The following is a 21,381-nucleotide window of genomic DNA, read 5'->3' as shown; positions in this document are numbered from 1 at the left end:
TTTTGTTCTTTTTTCACAGAGTGCTGAGAGTATTAGCAGAACTTTAATGCATTTAGAAGTGACACCATATTAATCATACGCATTTCACTTTCTGTCATGAGTTCTATACATTTTGGCTTGAAATCAGTCATCAGTGTGATATTTAGAGGTTTACTACATCTCATTCATACCTTTATTTTTTTTCTAGCCCTCTCACCCGGGTTTCATCTGAGTGACTAGAAGTGCCATTTATTTATTGACTGTGGAGGTTAACGTGCACTGATGGATGATTGCATTTTTTTTCCCACTAAGCCAGTATTGCATGAAATGAGTATTGTTGACCACATTTTATTTTCTCTTGTGGAATTAATAGTCTGTAAGTCCTTAAAGGTAGTTTCTGTGGGATGAGTCTCTTCCTTTTCCCATAGTGATTTGATAGGAAGACTGAATGAAAAACAATAGTTGTCTTGTATATTTGAAACGTGAGGAAAATTATGTGGATACTCAAGCATTAAATTCAAATCGTCAAATGGGGCTGCCCTGTTTGGTATGTTGGTAAACATGTTTTATTATTAGCTTGAGAAGGAAATGCCTGGTATAGTGACTAAGACTGTAATAAGGAAAGATAACTACTTACTTTTTCTGGAGCAGTAAAAGTTTTGATTAATATAGATTATCAGTGTTTGTGAATTGTACCTTGATACGTGTTTTTGGTCATTGGTAACTTTTGGAAAAGTTTATGTCAAGAGAAAGAATAGTTTATAGCTCTTTGGACATAGGAGGGCAAGGTGATACCTTTTCATCTTTCTGCGTGAAAGATGATTCATGATCTCAAGTCTTCATTTTACAGGTATTTTACCATTATTACCAACATGTTACTTTAAGAGTAATGAAGTGAAAGCTTTCCATTGTTGACTTAGTAGTTCAAAGCCTAATGGTGTAAGTCCTGTTTTTGCCTTGATAATCAGGAAGATTTATTCCTATGCTTTATATTGATTGTGGTCCTGTACTTTCTTTTACATGTTTCCTGACTTTGCTAGATTTGTTAATTTTTATGGTGACCCACTTTTAGTTAAGTGAGAATTTCTTTCTAAATCAGGGCTCTCCATTGCCTAGGATGGCCAACCTTAAAGCAAAGAATAACATATAACCTCATTTTGTATCTGTTTATTGCGATCACAGGTTATTTGGTGGTTATTTATTTTTTATTTATTTTTTGAGATGGAATCTTGCTACGTCGCCCAGGCTGGAGTGCAATGGCGTGATCTTGGCTCACTGCAACCTCCACCTCCTGGGTGCAAGCAATTCTCCTGCCTCAGCTTCCCGAGTAGCTGGGATTATAGGCACCCGCCACCATGCCCAGCTGATTTTTGTATTTTTTAGTAGAGACGGGGTTTCAGCTGGTTTCGAACTCCTGACCTCAAGTGATCCACCCGCCTCGGCCTCCCAAAGTGCTGGGATTATAGGCATGAGCCACTGCCCCCGGCCCAGGTGGTTATTTTTCAAAATGAGCAATGGTTATGAAGTTAAACAACAAAGGATTTTGAGTAAATTCAAAGTTATGGCAGGAATTATAATCCTAATTGATAATTTATGAAGGTAGCCTACAGAATTTTAGGTCTTATTGTGACAAACTAGTAGCAGCTGGTTCCTTTACCTCCACCAGCTTTCTGGCAGAACGGGTGACGGAGTTGTAAGGCACACATCCTGTAGGCAGCACACCTGGGGATCTTGTTGAACTATTGCACATTCTGGGGTTCAGTCTGTGAGGCAGGGCCTGAGGGTGTGCATATTTCAAATAAGCGCCGAAGTATGCTAATACTTTGCCTTGAGTAGCAAGGCTGTGGGCAGTAATCCTGCACAGGCAGTGTGGCTGGCCAGAGGGTCATTGCCTCACATGCAAAGCCACTTAACTCCTGGCCTTCCTTCTTTGGGGTTCCTTTTTAAGCCTTAGGGCTTGATTCTTTGAAGTCCAATATTTTTGTTCATAGGCTTTCTATACATTTATTGGAAGCACTATTTAATATGCTTCTCAACTCTTTGCCCAGCCAAATAATACCCAATGTGGGAAGAGTTGCCCCTCCTTTGTTATTATTTCAACAATGTGATTAAAACAATTTGGGGACCAGGCATGGTGGCTCATGCTTGTAATCCCAGCACTTTGGGAGGCCGAGACGGGCGGATCACGAGGTCAGGAGATGGAGACCACCTTGGCTAATACGGTGAAACCCCGTCTCTAGTAAAAATACAAAAATTCGCCGGGCCAGGTGGCGGGCTCTGTAGTCCCAGCTACACGGGAGGCTGAGGCGTGAACCCGGGAGGCGGAGCTTGCAGTGAGTGCGCCACTGCACTCCTGCCTGGGCGACAGAGCGAGACTCCATCTCAAAAAACAAAACAAAACAAAACAATTTGGGACTGCTTTGAATACTGACCTTAGCATTTCACTCCCAAGGAAAAAACCCAAACACCATTAAACAAAGCAGGCTTGTTGAACAAGGAAATAGAAGTTTTCGACAATTTGATAATGGTATTTCAGGTGCAGAGGTTACTGTTTGTATTATTAGTGTTAGGTGCCTTCTTTTTAGTTCACCTGGGCGAATCCTGGCTGCAAGTTTAATGATAGGTAAATCAGCACTAAACCCAGGGCATAATTTAGTGGTTGAGAGCACTGGGTTGAGACCTCAGTAACAGTGATAATTCGTTTAAGCTGTGTGACTCTAGGCACGTTGCTTACGTTCTCTGGGCCTCCGTTTCTTCAGCTGAGAGATAATCACAGTCCCAACCTTGATCCTGGTTGCTGTGGGGATTAAAGGAGGGAATAAATGTCAACTGCTGTAAACAGTCCTCGAGTAAGTGCAGGTGGTAGTGGTTACTCCCCCTAATAACCAGCCTTGATAACCAGCTGAGGGTAGAGGGCTCAGGAGGCTCGAGATCAGCTGCCCATCTCACTGCACTGCCTCAGTTGTCCCAGCTTCCTTTTGCTGCTTTTCCTCCCTCCTGGAGCTGGTGGTAGAGAATGGACATAATTTGCTGATCCCCCACTGTAACTTGGGTAGTTAAATCTGCACTTTTTGTGAAATCTGGAGCGGTGTTAATTTATTCACTTTTTTTAAAGAGGACTCTAAAGCCAGAGGATTCCAAGCCTCCAGGCCACCTCTCCCAGTCCATCCAAGATGCAGACACCAGACAGCAGCCAGCTCATGGTTACGGTCGTTCTCTGAAGCAGCCAGACCATCATCAGAAGGCCCTTCACAGACTCCCATATCCAGATGAGTGATGCTTTACTTTTGACCTTTGTAGCGTGGCCTTTCCCCCTCTAACCCTTTAATCATCTCTTTAAAAAATCAATCAACAAATATTTATTGAACGTTTCCTTGTAGGCTTTAAAATCCACCCGTAGGCTGCTCTGTGACTCTTAAGGATTTCTGCCCTGCATCCAGAAAGAATGCAGTAGCTCTGGCAAATTAGTATCTGCTTTCGTAGATTATGAGCATTTTCTGTTTTTCCTCGGAGTCCATGGGTGTGTCCAGTGCTGGCAGGGGCATGATCAGGTTGCAGGGTTGTGGTGGTGTATCTTGTCTGAGACGCTTGGTGAGGTGCAGGGACGGAGGAGCCGCTGTTTCCAGCTTGTGTTTTGCTCTCTTTATTGGCTCTTTCAGCTGACTGCTTTTCACAACCAGTTGTGATGGAACATTTAAAACCGGTTTTGGGGTCACAACCAAGTTTTCTCTTCTCACTGATTGCCAGGAGGGGTGCCCACTGGGAGCCAGCACAAGTCTGGGTTTTTTTGGTTGGACAGGGTTTCTTGCCTACAGTTTCCAGCTGGTAAATGAGCCTGGACTTGAGGAAGTTGTCGGAGGCCTTCCATCTTTTAAATGTTGGCCATGGTAGCTAGTATTGTTGAAGAAAACGTGAAGAAGGATTTTAAGAAATGGCCATTGAAGATTGATGTTGGCTGGTCATCCTGCACACTGTCCTTCCTTTATGTAGTGTAATGCAGGATTTCTTATTCAGAGGGCAGCCCTGCTGTGGGCCTACCCCAGGAGAAAGGGTGCAGGGAGAGTGCTGGCACTGGCTAATTCTGTCATTCCACTTTGGAGAGGGGAGAACCTCGTGAGCACGCTAAATTTCATTCTTCATCTTCCTCCTCTTTGCCTACAACATAGCTTAACTTAGAGTTAAAATTGGTTTAATTCTTTTTTTTTTTTTTTTTTTTTTTTTTTTTTTTTTTTTTTTTTTTTGAGACGGAGTCTTGCTGTGTCACCCAGGCTGGAGTGCAATGGCCAGATCTCGGCTCACTGCAAGCTCCGCCTCCCGGGTTCACGCCATTCTCCTGCCTCAGCCTCCCGAGTAGCTGGGACTACAGGCACCCGCCACCTCGCCCGGCTAGTTTTTTTTTGTATTTTTTATTAGAGACGGGGTTTCACCGTGTTAGCCAGGATGGTCTCGACCTCGTGATCCGCCTGTCTCGGCCTCCCAAAGTGCTGGGATTACAGGCTTGAGCCACCGCGCCCGGCCGGTTTCATTCTTTAGTGCTGTTTCTTTCTCTTCTTGTTTGCATTAGTGGATGAGTTTAGATTCAAGCTGGAGTGTGGTTCTGATGTGTGAGTAAAGCACCTCGTTTTCCCCTAACCACAGCCTCGTCACTGGGTACTTGGCAGAAGCAGACGCCATTGTTGACTGAAAATAAATGGAGTTCAAGGGGTCTTCAGGGTTCTTGAACTTGATTCCCCCCCCCACCCCGTCTCTTTGGAGCACCCCTTCAATATCTAATTGTTAGCATTCTGTGTGTGAGAGATGTATTGTGTATTGACTGTTTATTTAAAGTCCTGTGAATTCCTTGGACAGTGTATTATGAATTTACAAGGGAGTGCACTATATCTTTGGGGTATTTGTGTTAAATGCATTATATTACACAATACATTATTCTGAACTTTTGTAAGGAAAGAATTTTCTGCTCTTCATTTGTGGTTTTGGTTACAGTTTTTAAAATGCAGAGACAAATTCCAGCTCCATTTCTGGTGGCCCACTTGTGGGACCAAATCTATCTCTCTAAACGTCAGATTTTTAGAAGCTCTACCAGCAGTCCTCGAGGCTTACAGTTTTCCTGGGTTTCTGTTGCCAAGTAACTTCAACTTTTCGTACTTGGAGATCACAAGTGGCAGACGCCCTTAGTGCTTCACAGTTAAGATTTGAGGGGGACAGTCTCCTTTGGTGTGGAGTTCATCTTCCGCAGCCGCAGAAACAACTACTCAGGAATTCCTTCCCCCTAGCAGTGAGCCAGCAGCCTCTTTTCTCATTAACAACATAGTCGTATTTCTTAAGGATCATCCTGTTTATTTAGTCCACCTTCTGGGGAAAGGGGAAAAATACCCTCTTCCTTAAACTTATTTTCAGGTACTTAAAATTGTTTTTTGAACTTTTGTTTTCACCGTTGGAGCACACCTGTTTAACCAGCATCTAGATTAAGAAATAGCATCTAGATTAAGAAATAGAACCTTATCAGCCCCTCCCTAGAAATGGTGTTCAGCCCCATAGATGAGCTTTGATTTTTTTTTTTTTAAACTTTTAAATAGGCGTGGGAAGACTTTTCACAAGAGCGGGGAACAGTGTACAAGGAACCTAGGAATAAAAACACAAGGGGCAAGTGGGGTGGGGGAAAATGGAAGGTGGGGAAATAGGCAGCCTATTTTTTTCCTGACGTTACCCACGTATTTTGAAGTTAATATATATAAATTAATTATATATAATTAATTATAATAATATATTATGTATATTATATTTATTTTTAACATTAAAAAATTTAGACTGGGCCTGGTGGCTCATGCCTGTAATCCCAGCACTTTGGGAGGCCAAGGCAGGCGGATCCCAAGGTCAGGAGGTCGAGACCAACCTGGCCAACATAGTGAAACCCGGTCTGTACTAAAGGTACACAAAAAATTAGCCGGGCATGGTGACAGGCGCCTGTAGTCAACAGCTACTCAGGAGGCCAAGGCAGGGGAATCTCCTGAACCCAGGAGGTGGAGGTTGCAGTGAGCCGAGATAGCGCCACTGCACTCCAGTCTGAGCCACAGAGCAAAACTCTGTCTCAAAGCAAAAGAAAACTTTTTTCTGTCGCCCAGACTGGAGTGCAGTGGCGCTCACTGCAGCCTCCGCTCCCCGGGTTCAGGTGATGCTCCTGCCTCAGCCTCCCGAGGAGCTGGGATCCCGAGGAGCTGGGATCACAGGTGTGCAGCACTGTGTTCGGCTAAGTTGTGTATTTTTAGTAGACATGCGGTTTTGCCATGTTGCCCAGGCTGGTCTCAAACAACATCACGTGATCCTCCTGCCTCTGACTCCCAAAGTTCTGGGATTACAGGCGTGAGCGACCACACCTGGCCTAGTTTTGTTTTTAGTACATTGCAATTAATGTTTACATTCAAACTTTAAAATTCCTTGAATCTTTGTTTTCGGTAAGGAGTTGTGGTTCTTCTCCCCCACCAGAAAATATGATTCAGCTGCGTCATGTTTGGTATTTTTTTTTTTTTTTTTTTTTCTTTTTTAATGACTTACCTCTATGGAAAACTTTGTAGTTTGTGGGGAGAAATTTTGTATATTTCTGTACTTCAGCTACTAGGTTCTCCCTTTAATTATGTGATTAGTTTAATTTCAGATTTATTACTAGGAGCTCATGAGAAATATGTTCATTGCCCAGATTTGCTAGGGCAGCAGAGCCTGGTTTCATGTCATTTGTGGAGTTCATTATCATGCATAATTCATCGGGTCCAAGAAATTCAGACTCCCAGCCAGTGTAGCTTAAAACTTAATTATTTTCACAGGAGCCAGTCAGGTGTCAACTAAAACAAGTACTTGATAAGCTATAGACCCTGACATGGTTTTGTCCTGCTCAAAACTTTCGAGTTTCCATTCTAATCTTGATGCACAGAATGGTTGGTAACGGTTCTTCCTCCTTAAATTTTTCTGGTTTTCTGAAAGGGTGCAGGGAATACCCTCACCCCTTCCTAATTCCCCTTAGCAGCTTTGAGTCCCCTTTCTTAATCCTTTACCCCTTTTCTCGTTGTTATACAGTGAATTTTGTTTAATTCCTTTGTGCTGGTTTGGAACAAGTGCCATTTTAAATATCATTTCTATGATGGAGTGCATTCTAGGTTTTAAACTGCAGGTTTATAAATGAACTTTTAGAAGGTGGGCGATTTGAAAGTGATTCTGTGTGGAAATAGAAGCCAGAGGTGCCAGATTCAAAGGCCATCTGGATCCGGAGCCTCATTTATTGTCACCAAGAACTTGATGTTCGTGCTGTTTGCCATTTCCCTAAACTCTGCCTCTCTAAGGATAATGGCTTTTCACAGAAGCCTAAATGTAATGCTTTCTTCATTCCCTTGCTTCCCTTTAAAATCTTTAAGTATCTTTTGGAAACATACTCCATTTGCATATAAACATTGATAGAAATTCAGAAAGAGAGAGTCCTGTTTTCTCCCCTGTGGTTAAATAGTGACAGTTGATCTACTGAATACCTTCCTTCCTTAAAAACAACGAGATTAGGTAATTACAGCGAATGTGGTCATTAGCCTCATCTGCTCTTATTATCTTATTATATATTTGTAACTGTGAGGGCCAAAAGATGTGAGGATAAGCCAGACACTCCCTATTTTGAAAAGACAGGACTTGTAAAAACATGTTACTGTAGCATGGTCACTGATGGAATCTACAGTTTGATCCAGCATGACTTTTGCTTATTGGTGAAATTGGTTTTCTTATATTTTGTGAACAGTAAATAGGCTATGTGCTTGGATAGTACTTAGGCTCATATAGGAAAGTTTAATCATGGCTTTTCTCCAGTTTAATTTGAAAGAGTGCAGTGGGGAAGTCCCCTGCAGGGTGGAAATAGTAGTAGTTGAACATGAGTGACCTTTTTGGTTGACTGACTGCCCTTCCTATGAAGCTGGCCCAGTGTCTTTCCTCTGTCAGGATTACTTCCTGTCTCAGCCTGAATAGTTTAAGTAGCTGCAAGATTGATGTTGGATATCTCTGGGAAAATTCCATTCTCTTGAATTTAACTAACAGAATACCTCTTTCCATTTCTTTCAACATGTTCCGTTATTGACCTCAGAAGGAACTAAACATTATTTCTCATCCAACAGTCTCATTGTTCATCTTCTTTGGGCTTAACAATCCTGTGTTACCTCAGTCATTTCTTTTATGAAGGTTTCAGGTGCCTCATTATTCTCTATGTGGAGACTGTGTTAGTGTCCTTAAAAACTGACATCCCATGTTTTAAGCATCTGGTCTGCACTGTAAGTAGTATGATATTTTGCATCTATTTCACTCTGCTTCTAGGAATTTGGTCACAAGGATGTGTAGTAAGTATTTTACTGTGTATCCCAGTGAAAAATTGAAACCAATAGGGGATTGGTTAAATTATGGAACATCTGTTCCGTGCAGTCATTAAAATGATATGGTAGCAAGAATGTTGACTGACAAAGTATGTGAAAAAAGCAAGTGAAAAAAGTAAGTGAGAAAACAGTATGTACAGTTTAATTTTTTTTGTTTTATCTTGGTAAATTTAGTAAAATATGTATACATATAATGTATAAAGCATACACATATAAACGTGTGTGTGTGTGGGGGTGTGTGTGTGTGTGTGCGCGTGTATATATGTATGCTTTGACAGATGAAGTGGTGGTATAGGCGCAGGTGGGAGGGGCAACTAATCCACACTGAGGGATGAAAGAAGACTGGAAGGACAGGGATTAGCCAGGTGAAGATGGGATTGGCCAACAGTGTGTTCCAAAGTGAAAGTGGAAGGCCCGGAGGTGACAGATGGCGTGGAAGAGTTTAGGAAGAGGGATGGATGCTCAGGAGATAAGGCTTATCTATATTTTCTCCAGGAAACCTGTATTGCTCTGTAATAAACAAAAAAAAATGGTCCCTAGAAAGCTTCCTCTTCCAAACCAGAAAGTCAGGGAAGCAGCGGGAAAGCAGATTGCTCTGTTGCTTTAAGGCTGTGGAGTTTGGACTCTTAATGAGATTAAGGCCAGGGAGGCTTTTCCAGGCTGGCTGGATGGGCTGGGGCTGGGTGTCTCTGGTGAAACAGATGAATTCCAGATAGGTAATGTAATTTCCAGAGGTGCCGCACAAATGCCTTTGCCTCCTGCTACTGGTTAGAGGAAAACAAGCATGTGATTTATGTAAAAATACATGAATATTAGTTTTTATCAAAACCCTGCAGAAGAAAAACAGTATAAAAAATGACGTTTCCTGCCATAGCCTCTTTGTGGAATGAAATTAAGAAAATCAGTATTCTTTACAAATGAGTAGTCACAGTGGAACTGGTCTGTTGAACCTACCCTTTGTAGATAGCATTAATAGATCACCCTCTCCCACATTACTCCAACCATAACAGAAATAGTGATTTACATAGGAAAATGCCAGCTGAATTAAACAAGGATGGCCCTGAATTCTACTGTAGGGAATCTTTTTTTTTTTTTTTGAAACAGAGTCTCACTCTGTCGCCCAGGCTGGAGTGCAGTGGCACGATCTCTGCTCACTGCAACCTCCGCCTCCCGGGTTCACGCCATTCTCCTGCCTCAGCCTCCTGAGTACCTGGGACTACAGGTGCCCGCCACCACACCCGGCTAATTTTTTGTATTTTTAGTAGAGACGGGGTTTCACTGTGTTAGCCAGGATGGTCTCAATCTCCTGACCTCATGATCCGCCCACCTCGGCCTCCCGCAGTGCTGGGATTACAGGCGTGAACCCCCGCGCCCGGCCTCCTGTAGGGATTCTTAAGATGGCACAAGCTAGGCTATGAATGCCTTGGCCTCCCCTCCTCTCCCCTGTTTTTGGGTGACGTTCCCCTCTGGATTTCTTGCTAGGTAGTTCTGGAGGGAAGGAGATGCCCTCCTACATAAGCACCTGCAAGTGCAGAGATGGGATGGGCCTAAGTATTCTGAGATCTTCCAGGACATGGATTTCCATCTCGAGAATTCCCATCCCCCCTTAGCTCTTCGGTGGCCCAGTTCTGGAAGTTGAGATTTGGACCAAGATTATTGTCTTAAAATAAATCTTGGATGTGACTCCTGCCAGGATGACTTGTAAAAAATTTCATGCCAGAAACTGAGCTGACTTTGGTTTGTGGGCTGGAGGTGGCTGATTTCAACTCTGGGAATTCATTCTAAATTTCGGTGCCCTGTTCACTCTGAGTTGTCTTCTCACGGCTGCCTGCCCAGTCCCTTTGTGGGAATGGGAACCCTCAGAGAGTGAATGTGAGGACTTCACATCCTTTGGGATGCGGGTATTTTAGTTCCAGGGCTAACATGCACGTTTGCAGTGAGATAGTTGCTATAATGATGCTATAATAAGCTGTTGGTCTCAGAGACCCTTCCGCGTGGCGTATCAATGGGGCTTGTGACAGTTGGAGTTGGAATCTTAGAGGATTCATATCACCCTTGCTCCTAATCCAGTAATCCCTGGCAGTGCCCATCACCAGCCTCACACCTCCTTGTGCCAGTCATGAGCATGGTGAGCCTCTCTGGTACACTTTTACATTAGAAAAAGTCTGAAGAGGCCGGGTGTGGTGGCTCACGCCTGTAATCCCAGCACTTTGGGAGGCCGAGGCGGGTGGATCACCTGAGGTTGGGAGTTTGAGACCAGCCTGACCAACATGGAGAAACCCTGTCTCTACTAAAAATTAGCCGGGCATGATGGCGCATGCCTGTAATCCCAGCTACTTGGGAAGGCTGAGGCAGGAGAATCTTGAACCTGGGAGGTGGACTTTGCGGTGAGCCGACGTGGCACCATTACACTCTAGCCTGGGCAATAAGAGTGAAACTCCATCTCAAAAGAAAAATAAATAAAAATAAAAAATAAAAGTAGAACCTTTCCTAAGAGAAGGAGCTGAGAGGGAAGAGAGTGAACGTTGGGTGTCTGTATGGCCATACACAGAAAAAGTCTGAAGACTTGTGAGCAAGCCTTTCTCCCCCATAGGTGAATATTGAATATTAGATCTACCTTTCTGCACAACACAAAAGCAAATTCCTTAATACAAGACACAGATGGCACTCTGATTCGGCTTGCAAAAAAGGTAACTTTTTTTCCCCCTTCTTAATATTTTCCTTAAATTTTTTTTCCTTTTAATACCCTAAAGCCCCAAAAGGGAGTTTGTATTGTAAAATATTCTTTAATAAGTCACTTTTAACCACATGAAACTTGGGGAGATTTTCCACATTTGGACCAGGTCCCTGGATTGTATTGCTAGAGGTGTGGCTTTTGGCGTTAACTTTTACTTAATTTAGATGGCTACTTTCCAGAGAAATCAATTTAATCTAACAAATTGTCATAACTCATTCTACATACGCACCCCTACTGTTCTGGATTTAAAAAACAAAAACAAAGGCCGGGTGCGGTGGCTCAAGCCTGTAATCCCAGCACTCTGGGAGGCCGAGACGGGCGATCACGAGGTCAGGAGATCAAGACCATCCTGGCTAATACGGTGAAACCCCGTCTCTACTAAAAAAATACAAAAAACTAGCCGGGCGAGGTGGCAGGCGCCTGTAGTCCCAGCTACTCGGGAGGCTGAGGCAGGAGAATGGCGTAAACCTGGGAGGCGGAGCTTGCAGTGAGCTGAGATCCGGCCACTGCACTCCAACCCGGGCGACAGAGCGAGACTCCATCTCAAAAAAAAAAAAAAAAAAAAAAAACCAAAACCTTGTAAGTCAGTTTTGATTTTGAGACGGAGTCTCGCCCTGTCACCCAGGCTGGAGTGCAGTGGCGCGATCTCTGCTCACTGCAACCTCCACCTCCCAGGTTCAAGCAGTTCGCTGCCTCAGCCTCCCGAGTAGCTGGGATTACAGGCGTCTGCCACCACGCCTGGCTAATTTTTGTACTTTTAGTAGAGATGGGGTTTCACTATCTTGGCCAGGCTGGGCTCAAACTCTTGATCTCGTGATCCACCTGCCATGGCCTCCCAAAGTGCTGGAATTACAGGCATGAGCCACTGCACCCGGCCTCAGTTTGGATTTTTAAAAAAACAGTCTTATTGAAGTAAAATATACGCATGCAACCATTTCAGGTGTACACTGTGATAACTTAGGACAACTGCACACACCTGGGTATTACCATCCCATATATACCATCAATATATGCCCCTCCCGCCACCCAAGAAAGCTCCGTTGTGCTCCTGTCCTGTGCCCCTGTGCCAACGCCGACCTGCTTTCTCGCGCTGTAGATTAGCGTTGCCTGTTGTAAATGCCATATAGATGGAAGCACTTTTGTGTCTACTACATCCCTTCACTTTGCTTTCAGATTCATCCAGGCTGTGTGTATCGTTTGTTCCTTCCTGTTATGGTTCAGTAGTCTCCTCTCTTTCTGTTTTTCTGTTCTCTTCCTGTGACTCGCTCATTGTCTGTTTCTTTATTTCCCTGTAAGGCTGGCCTGGTCCTTTCGTTATTCCCTGTAGTCTTTTTCTCAAGTGGGCATTAGAGCAGTCTTATCTTTCACACACGCTAAAAGAACCTAGTATCTGAGAGATGATCCAGCCAGATTCTGCCCTTACCTTTACCCCTCACCACCCCATTAGGGGACAGAACAAGCAAACATACTGACAGACCCAAGCCTTGTTGTTCAGACGAAACACTGCGGTTCTCTTGGTTCAGCATCTTTCCTGCAAACCGAGCTGCAGTCTCCAGTTTCAGAATAGTGCCTTCCATAAAGTCTGTGGGAGTTTTCCGTTTATGTTGCTTGTTTTTAAACAATCTTCTTGGAAAAGAATTCAGTGCTGTTAATGAATTGCCGTTGGAGCTTTTCTGTACATTACAGAGTTAGGCAGTGGACACCTGTCCTCTGCTTCCTGATCTCCTTTTGATGGTTAGGGAGAGAATATGTTGACTCAGAATAGCAAGGAGCCATGGCACCCTAAGGAAACAGGAAAATCTCAGTTTTCATGGATGAGAAAGTCCCATTCTATTGGCTGTGTGTGCCTGAGTATGTACACTGTGACATCTTGTTTTTAGTTGTATGAAGAAAGCGCTGTGGCTGAGAACCAGTGTTTGGAGCTTGGGGTTGGGTAGCCTGGGTTTATAGTCACTACATGTCCCAACTCCCCAGGCCCTAGGAGGTACTGCACAAGCAGTACGGACAGGGTCTTGCGTTTGTGCCTCTTCACTGGTGACTTCCCATTTTGAAGAGTGCCAGCTTTTCTGGGAAGTCTGCTGCCAACACTGAGCTGAGCCAGGGTTGCTGTTCACGTCTAAGCAGGCAGGATGTTGGTGCCGCGGCAACATGCTGTCCTTGAGAGCGCTGTGGAATTTGCAGCATGCGGTACGGATTCAGAAATGGTGTATTTTTCTTGTGGCATTAGTGTTTTGACTTGCAAATCTGGAAAAGAACAGGAAGTCTTGGTGGAAACACTCTCTGGTTGATGTATAGAAACTTGTGGACTTAACTGCATTTTAAGCACCACTTATTAGAAAATGAATTTCTTCTCGCTTGGGGAGATTTTTTTCAGATCTTAAATACATCTGTCGTCTAAGCCTCTTCTCCTAGTGGCAGATGATCCCTGCCCTGGGCCTAGGAGAGTTAGACATTGGTAATTATCTTTGGCCTGTCTCTCCCCAAATATCCTTGTACCTTCTGCTGGCCTATGGCTGTCCGGAAGCCCTCATGGAGGTGCTGCTTTTGTTTTTATCTCTTCATTTAGGGAGAAAATACTACATCTGGGCCCAAGGCCCAAGGTGTCCTGATGCGAGTCCTTCTAATTCTGGGTAGCCGTGAACAGTGCTGCTGTTCATAGATAAGGTCAAGGGGATGGGTTTAAGGTGTTCAGGTAGTGGATGGCAGAGGCTGTATTCATATTAATCTTGATCCACTCTGCAGGTTGCTGTGGCTCCTGTTTCCCCCAGTCCTGTGCTCTCCTGCTGCGATTCTGTCAAATTACCCATTTATAACATTTGCCACTACTACCAATACCTTATCTCTGCTAGAATATAAAGTAATAATATAATAATTTAAAAAAATGAAGAGCAAGAATCTTTTTGTTCTTGAGGTTAATCTTGCTCATAAATTTACCTCAAGCACCTGGAACAGTGCCTGGCGTGTGGTACTTAAATATTTGTTAAAAGAATGAATAATAAGTAAATAGCATTTTGAAATTTGCTGTCATTCAAATTGTGATTTGTGGTGTTAGAGTTCTTATAGGCAGGGCTTAGTTTTAATAAATGACATTAGGAGCTAGTTATAAATCATACATTAGACATAGTTTAATCAGTTTGGTGCTTGTGTATAGAAGCGGACAGGACCCTGGAGATACAGTTGAGGTCTCTTGAATTAGAGGAGAGAGGGAACTTGCATTGGAACAGTGTCACAGACAATCCATGGTACACAGATGCCAGAGGTAGACCCTGTAGGTTAGGGAAGGTTTGGGGATTGTGAAATGAATGGGCAGCAATAATTAGTATAAATTATTATAAATTGCCTTTATTACTGGTTTCCCGACTACTTCAAAAAATATACACATACGTAGCCTGGTGTGGTTAGTCGGGGTTGCCACTGTAGAAAAGCCTTTCAGAAGAAACAGAAGAGTGATCCTTTCAGCAGCACATATACTAAAATTGGAATGATACAGAGAAGATTAGCATGGCCCGTATGCAAGTATGACATGGAAATTTGTGAAGCATTCCATATTTTTACATATCGGAAAATCAGGTTTGGATTATGCATTTTCTAAAATCAAGAAATATAGTATCCTCAGCAATATGTTTTGAAGAGTATTTTGCCTTAGAAATAATTTTTACATAAGTAGTACCTATATTAATAAAGAACTAAAGGAAATAGAGCAGCATGCTTATCCAAAAATTCTCATTGTGTATAAGTAAATTGATTCTGCCAGAAAGAAGAGTTTAGACATGTTTTTATTGCAAACTTTCTTCAGATGCCAGGACTAGGGAGGATGAGAGAGAGACAGGAGAGGTAGGAGAGCTGTGTCCCTTTAGAATGCTGTTTGAACCCATGATGGATGAATTAGCAAGGTTTATGCCCACCTATATCAGCTGGCTTTCCAAGATTTATGTGACCTGTTGCCTTGTCTTGGAGAACTCCAGTCTCTCTCATATAGCTTTGATCTTTAATGTGGGAATCATAATGTAGTCAGTAAACCATAGGGTCAAGTGCGCAGTCTGCCATTTTAACTCAGAAAACTTACATATTTAGAAGTAGTCACGTATCTAGAGTGTGACTGCAATACCTTAATAATTGAGATGAGATACGGTCAAAAAAGTGAAATATCTTCAGCTGCTTCAAGTCACTTTTAGGCTGCAAATCCTCAGAAATTGTGGTTGTCCTGAAGTTACCAAAATAAATGAGTGGTGTTTCGCCCAATTCTGTCTTACGTTTTTTCAACTTGAGAGGTCTGTTAAAATTGTTAGCAGAACTGGGAAAGTGTATTAATGAAGCAAGCAAGTCCTGTAGTGTGTGCTAACTGGGCGCAATGTGCCGTCCATACATTTAGTACGTTCATTAGTGACTTCAGAAATGAGTTTCTTATGGCTCTCAAATTTATGAAACAAGAAAATGATGACTTCCAAATTCTTTGTCTTCAGATTGATTCCCCAGTGACTGAGGACATAAGCTGGAACCAAGATTAGAACACAGTTTACACGGGTCCTGCTTCCTTTTTTTAAAAAATGTTATCTTAAGTATTTTCTCAACGAATACGAAAAGTACCACTGAAGTGGGGTCTGCTAGCTTGAAAACATATGTGAAATACAGATTCTATTTTTTTTTTTTTGACATGGGGTCTTACTTTGCCCAGGCTGGAGTGCAGTTTCACGATCTCTGCTCACTGCAACCTCTGTCTGCCTCCCAGGTTCAAGTGATTCTCCTGCCTCAGTCTCCCTAGTAGCTGGGACTACAGGCACACGTATTTTTAGTAAAGACAGGGTTTTATGAACTGAAGTCAAGTGGTCTGCCCACCTCGGCCACCCAAAGTATCGGGATTACAGACGTGAGCCAACATACCTGACCAGATTCTGTGCTGCTTTCTCAGGTTTAGTTGCTACCCTACAGAGGTGGCCAGTTAGGAGTGCTTCATAATGAAGATGATGTCTTTAATCATTGTGAGGTTGGTTGCTGAGGACAGTAGTCCTCATGCTTGTGCTGGTTAGAAGTGAAGACATTTTGGACTGTTCTTGCCTTTTTTTTTTTTTTTTTTTTTTTTGAGACAGAGTCCCCCTCTGTCGCCCAGGCAACAGTGCAGTGGTGCGATCTCAGCTCACTGCAACCTCTGCCTCCCAAATTGCTGGGATTACAGGTGCCCACCACCATGCCCTGCTAATTTTTGTATTTTTAGTAGAGATGGGGTTTCACCATGTTGGTCAGGCTGGTCTCAAACCCCTGACGTCAGATGATCCTGCTGTCTCAGCCTCCTGAAGTGCTGGGATTACAGGCGTGAGCCACCACACCTGGCCCACAGCTATTGTTTTTAACACAGCTTTGAAAGCAGTATGATTTGGTTAATAGATGGCTATGGCCAGACACTCTGGATTTGAATCTCAGCTCTCTCTGTGGAATGACCTTGGACAAGTCATTTAGCCAGCCTGTGCTTCAAGTTGCTGGTGTAAAATGGATAATAGTACCTTTGTTATAGGGTTGCTGTGGGGTTAGTATATGTTTGGTCTAGAATGAATCTCTTGTAGACAGTCTTGAGTATAATGGGTTGTGATTTTGTGCTTCTCGTTCCATCAGAACCAGAAATGGTACATTGGTGCATGTACTTAATTTGATTTTATCTATTTAGCAATAGACTTTTTTTCATCAGAAATAATTTCTTCCTGTCCCTCTGTGAAATCCCCTTGAGAAAGGGGTAAGAAATAGCTCTGAGGACCAGTTGAAAAATAATCGATCTGAAACCTAACAGAGAATATCAACGTGACAGTTTTTTCTGTTTTGCAGGAAAATGCAAGTCTCATTTAGGATAATAGTTTGATTTCCCGAGGTGGTTATGGTTATGGTTTTGTGTAACTGAGAGTCATTTAAAGGTGATGCATAGGTTTGCAGGTAGAAATACAGTTTTGTTTGAAATCTGGGGTATTCAACCAACATTGTGGTAAGAGTAATTTCCCCCAAAACTCCCTAGGAAATTTTTACCTTTTACTTCAGTAAACCTGGAGTTTTGCCTCTTGAACTTAAAGTGAGGTTGAACTTAATCAGTAAAAGTGAGTTTTCCCCAAAGGTACCTGAGTACTTACTGTGTCCATAACTAACTGTTGGGTCCATAATCCACCGCCAGAGGGTACCCTCTTGCGTCTCGGGGGTGCTGGTTCTGAAATGTCTTTTTTGGGTTTTAGTTGGAGTTTATCTTGTTGAGAATTTTGAGTGTCAGAAAATGCTGTGACTGTCTGGGTGTTTGTTTTAGCTCCACACCCTTCATCTTCAGGGTAGATGTACCCTTGGGTGGCGTTGCACACAGCTGAGGTGTGGAGAGCCCATCCCTCCAGGGTTTGTTTCTTTACTACCAGACCTGCTCCCACAAGACTGGTGTATTTAGGCCTGCCCTCTTTTGCTGTGCTTGTTGCTGGCCAGCAGTGCCTGCAAGTTCCAGCAGATGAGGTGAGGACGGACAGGGAGGTAGAGGCTAGTCTGTTTGCCTTGGCACTGGGGTTCACTGAAGTTGCTAGGTTTTGAGTTTGCTCCAGATTAGTGAATATATTAGGTGTGAGAATAAGAATGATTAAAGCGTGGTGGCGCATGCCTGTAATGCCAGCGGCTGGGGAGGCTGAGGCAGGAGAATCACTTGAAACCGGGAGGCGGAGGTTGCAGTGAGTCGAGATCCCGCCACTGCGCTCCAGCCTGGGTTACAAGAGCAAAACTCTGCTAAATAAATAAATAAATAAATAAATAAATAAATAAAAGATTAAACAAATAGGACTTCTCCATCTGTATTTAAACTTCAAGGAGAAAGCTGAACTCCAAGGCCCAGCTGGAGGACACGTGGATCCAGACAGCATATTAGATGTAGGCGATCGGAGAAGGACAGGGAGACAGCAGTGAGGTGCAGGGGGATGAGGCACATAGTTGTCTACATGCAACGGGCAGGTCTTTGTCCAGGAAGAACTTCCGGTTTTTGTTGTTTTTTTGTTTATGCTTTGGTGATGGTGGTTGCTACCACCTGGAGAAAAGCTGCCTTTGCAGCCCCACAACTGTGCAGTTGCTGGGAGTGAGCAGGCTGGGAACCACACGCTCTTGTTCTGACATTCACTGGAGGCACCCCCCCTCCCCTTTCCTTACAAGGCATCACAGAGGGTTGTCATTTGAGGCAGGCCGGATTCACTGGTGTGACTGTTTCAGGACTGGCTTGTCTCATTAAAAAACATTTTTTGGAGCAGAAACAATGAGGGGTGGGAAAGGCAACAAAAGCCTCTTGAGATTCCGGGATTGCTCAGGATGTTATAAACAGTAAGTGCTGCTTTTGATCTTGGAGGGTGGTGTGGGGTAGGCGAGAAAGGGGGTGGTGGTTATTGGGAAGAGGGCTGGAGCCAGACAACCATAATGGCTTGTCCAAAGGCTGCTGTGAATCCCAGTGGTAAAGAGCTCTGCACTTCCCGCTAATTTCTGTTTTCTTTACTGTGGCTGGCTTTATTAAAAGGACATAAGGAAGCAGCCTAGACATTCAGTCCAATCAGTTTTCTAGGGTAGCAGATGAAAAATAAAATTGGGCCCTTTGTAGTTACAGAGAAAGTGAGTAGGATGGCTAGCTTTTATGGCTTATTCACTTTCTTGGGGGGAGAGAGGATGCTGTCTGTCTCTCATATGTATATAACATGCTTGGAATGCTATAAATTATCAAAGAGATTCATTAGACAAGCACAGATGTTTCATTCTGTCTTGAAACATGGCAAGGTTTGAAGTTGGCGGACCAATGAGAAGTTGTGCTGCCTTGAACAATAATTTTAAAAGAGTGGCTCTGACAGTCAGCATATCTTTTATAACTTTTTCCTCTCTGTGGTTCTGCAGTGGCCATTTTGTGTCTGAGTGACATGGAATTTGTGTTTCTTTTTCCTTTTTCTTTTTCTTTTTTTTTTTTTTGGAGACAGAGTCTCCCTCAAGCCAGTTGCCCAGGCTGGAGTGCAGTGGTGTGATCTCAGCTCATGGCAACCTCTGCCTCCCGTGTTCAAGCGATTCTTGTGCCTCAGTCTCCTAAGTGCACCACTGTGCTCTACCAATTTTTTTGTGTATGTGTTTTTAGTAGAGACAGGGTTTCACCATGTTGGCCAGGCTGGTCTTGAAGTCCTGTCCTCAAGTGAATCACCTGCTTAGGCCTTTACCTGTGTGAGCCACTGGATCTGGTCTGTCCATAGTTTCTGGAACACAATTAGGAAATGAGATCTGTGTTTGAGGGAGAAGCAGGAAGACTTTAACCTGAGGATGGCCCTTTAACTTTATATGATGAAAAACTACCTAATCAATGGTTGCAGATTATGTAAATTAAAAAAAGTTGGTGGGTACAAATTATGCAAATTTGATGCAGTCATCAAGGCTTCTTGCTTCACCGCATCATTTACCTTTTGATTTCAGAGAAGTTCAGCCCCTTGACTCTTTCCTTATTTGAGCTGGAGCTAAGCACTGAGATATTTCAGTCACACCCTTGTTAGGGAGTGTATCTATGTAAATGCAAGCAATTTTAAGTAGACAAGGCTATATTAGTAGAACCTGGTTACTTTGATCTCACCTGTTTCTTCCATTGTTTTATTAGTATGCTTCAAATATTTACCATGGTGAGCCGAATAGCTTCTGATCTGTGTGTATCAGTATCCAGCAAAAACTTACTAGTAGAGACTGTGGTTGTGGAAGCTGGTGAAGAGAATGGAAAATATATTACAGTGTTAATGTCCTCTACAATTCCAATGACTTAGTATTCAGTTAAGATACAATACAGGTAAGGTGTTGGTTATAAGCCGGTAATTCAAGATGGGTTAACTCTGTTTCTTTTCCATCATAACCAGTTGAAAAGAGGAAGACTTTGCATTTAATTAGGTAGTTCATAGAATGTAAGTGTGAGAATAGAAAAATATATTTAAGAAACTCAGTGATTGTACTTTACACAAATTAGAGTGGATTGGTAGCTTTGGGGGATTCTGTCATGTAAGTGGGTTGAAGTAGAAGGTGAAATGATGACTGTTCATTATCAAAAGCGTACATAAATGTGATTTGTAGTTTATTTTGAAACCTACTGTACTTTAAATTCATCTGGTATTCATTACAATGCAGTTCTTAAAGAAGATGAAACTGTATAGCTAATGATCCAAATGTTTGCTTCTTATCTAATCAGGAATCCTTTAGTAGCTAGATTAGATGTTATTCAGAAAGGATAATATAAGAAATAATTACTATATTTCATTTGTGGAGTTAACCATATGGTCTCTAACTCATTTTTGTATGCAATACATGTAAATTAGAGACCAATCTATAGTATTTTCAGCCATCGCCATGCAAGAATATGATTCATTCTCTCTCTCTCTTTTTCTCTCTGTGTGTGTGCGTGAAACTTGCATGTGAAATATGTTTTTGAGTTTGTAGTAATTTTGTGATATTGGCGCATTTATTCATCTTGTTTGGGAGTTTTATGAAATGGTAGAATTCTAATTTGGGAATGGGAGGCAGGGTATCATATGAACGATTTCATTATTACAAGTAGTATTTTGCAGTAGTTAGTATGTTGTGAGCAGACTGAAAATGCCAGGAACTTAAAAGGATTTTAGGAAGAAAATAACTAGGTCTGTGCAAGAATTCAGCAGTCTGATCACTTAGTGTTATCAATTACAAAACACCTGGCCCTGTGCCAAGTTATGATATATTAAGTTTTAATATCAGTATAATCATACACTTTCTTGTGGGGATAAAGGGAATGTCATTTTTTTACATGACAAAGAAAAATCATGAAATTATTAATAGTTGTTTGTGAGTTGTCCACTGTGTGAGGCTATGAACTAACATGAGTGGGTTGGAATATTAATTACGGCACATATTTCATTAATGGAAACCTGCAATTTGAATTATGTTTGACCAGGAAATATTTAACAAGTTTGTAAGCCTTTTTGATTGGGCCTTGAAACATGGTTTGTAGCTTTTTATTACTTCTGCTCTGTTTCTTTTTTTTTTTTTTTTTTTTTGAGACGGAGTCTTGCTCTGTCGCCCAGGCTGGAGTGCAGTGGCCAGATCTCAGCTCACTGCAAGCTCCGCCTCCCTGGTTCACGCCATTCTCCTGCCTCAGCCTCCCAAGTAGCTGGGACTACAGGCGCCCGCCACCTCGCCCGGCTAGTTTTTTTGTGCTTTTTAGTAGAGACGGGGTTTCACTGTATTAACCAGGATGGTCTCGATCTCCTGACCTCGTGATCCGCCCGTCTCGGCCTC

General features: G+C 42.8%; 1 protein-coding gene and 1 non-coding gene across 8 annotated transcripts in view; both read left to right on the top strand.

Annotated features, from left to right (window-relative positions):
• JARID2 (jumonji and AT-rich interaction domain containing 2) overlaps window positions 1–21,381 on the top strand; it is a 280,808-nt gene that overhangs the window by 55,325 nt on the left and 204,102 nt on the right. The window lies entirely within an intron of this gene.
• LOC114677784 (U6 spliceosomal RNA) lies at window positions 14,556–14,662 on the top strand. Its single transcript, XR_003729230.1, has one exon. It is a non-coding gene; the product is annotated as a U6 spliceosomal RNA (small nuclear RNA).

This window comes from Macaca mulatta, chromosome 4 (genome assembly GCF_049350105.2).
Source record: "Macaca mulatta isolate MMU2019108-1 chromosome 4, T2T-MMU8v2.0, whole genome shotgun sequence".
Lineage (NCBI taxonomy): Eukaryota > Metazoa > Chordata > Mammalia > Primates > Cercopithecidae > Macaca > Macaca mulatta.
Note: the sequence above shows the minus strand (reverse complement) of the source record. Positions and strands in the feature narration are given on the sequence as shown.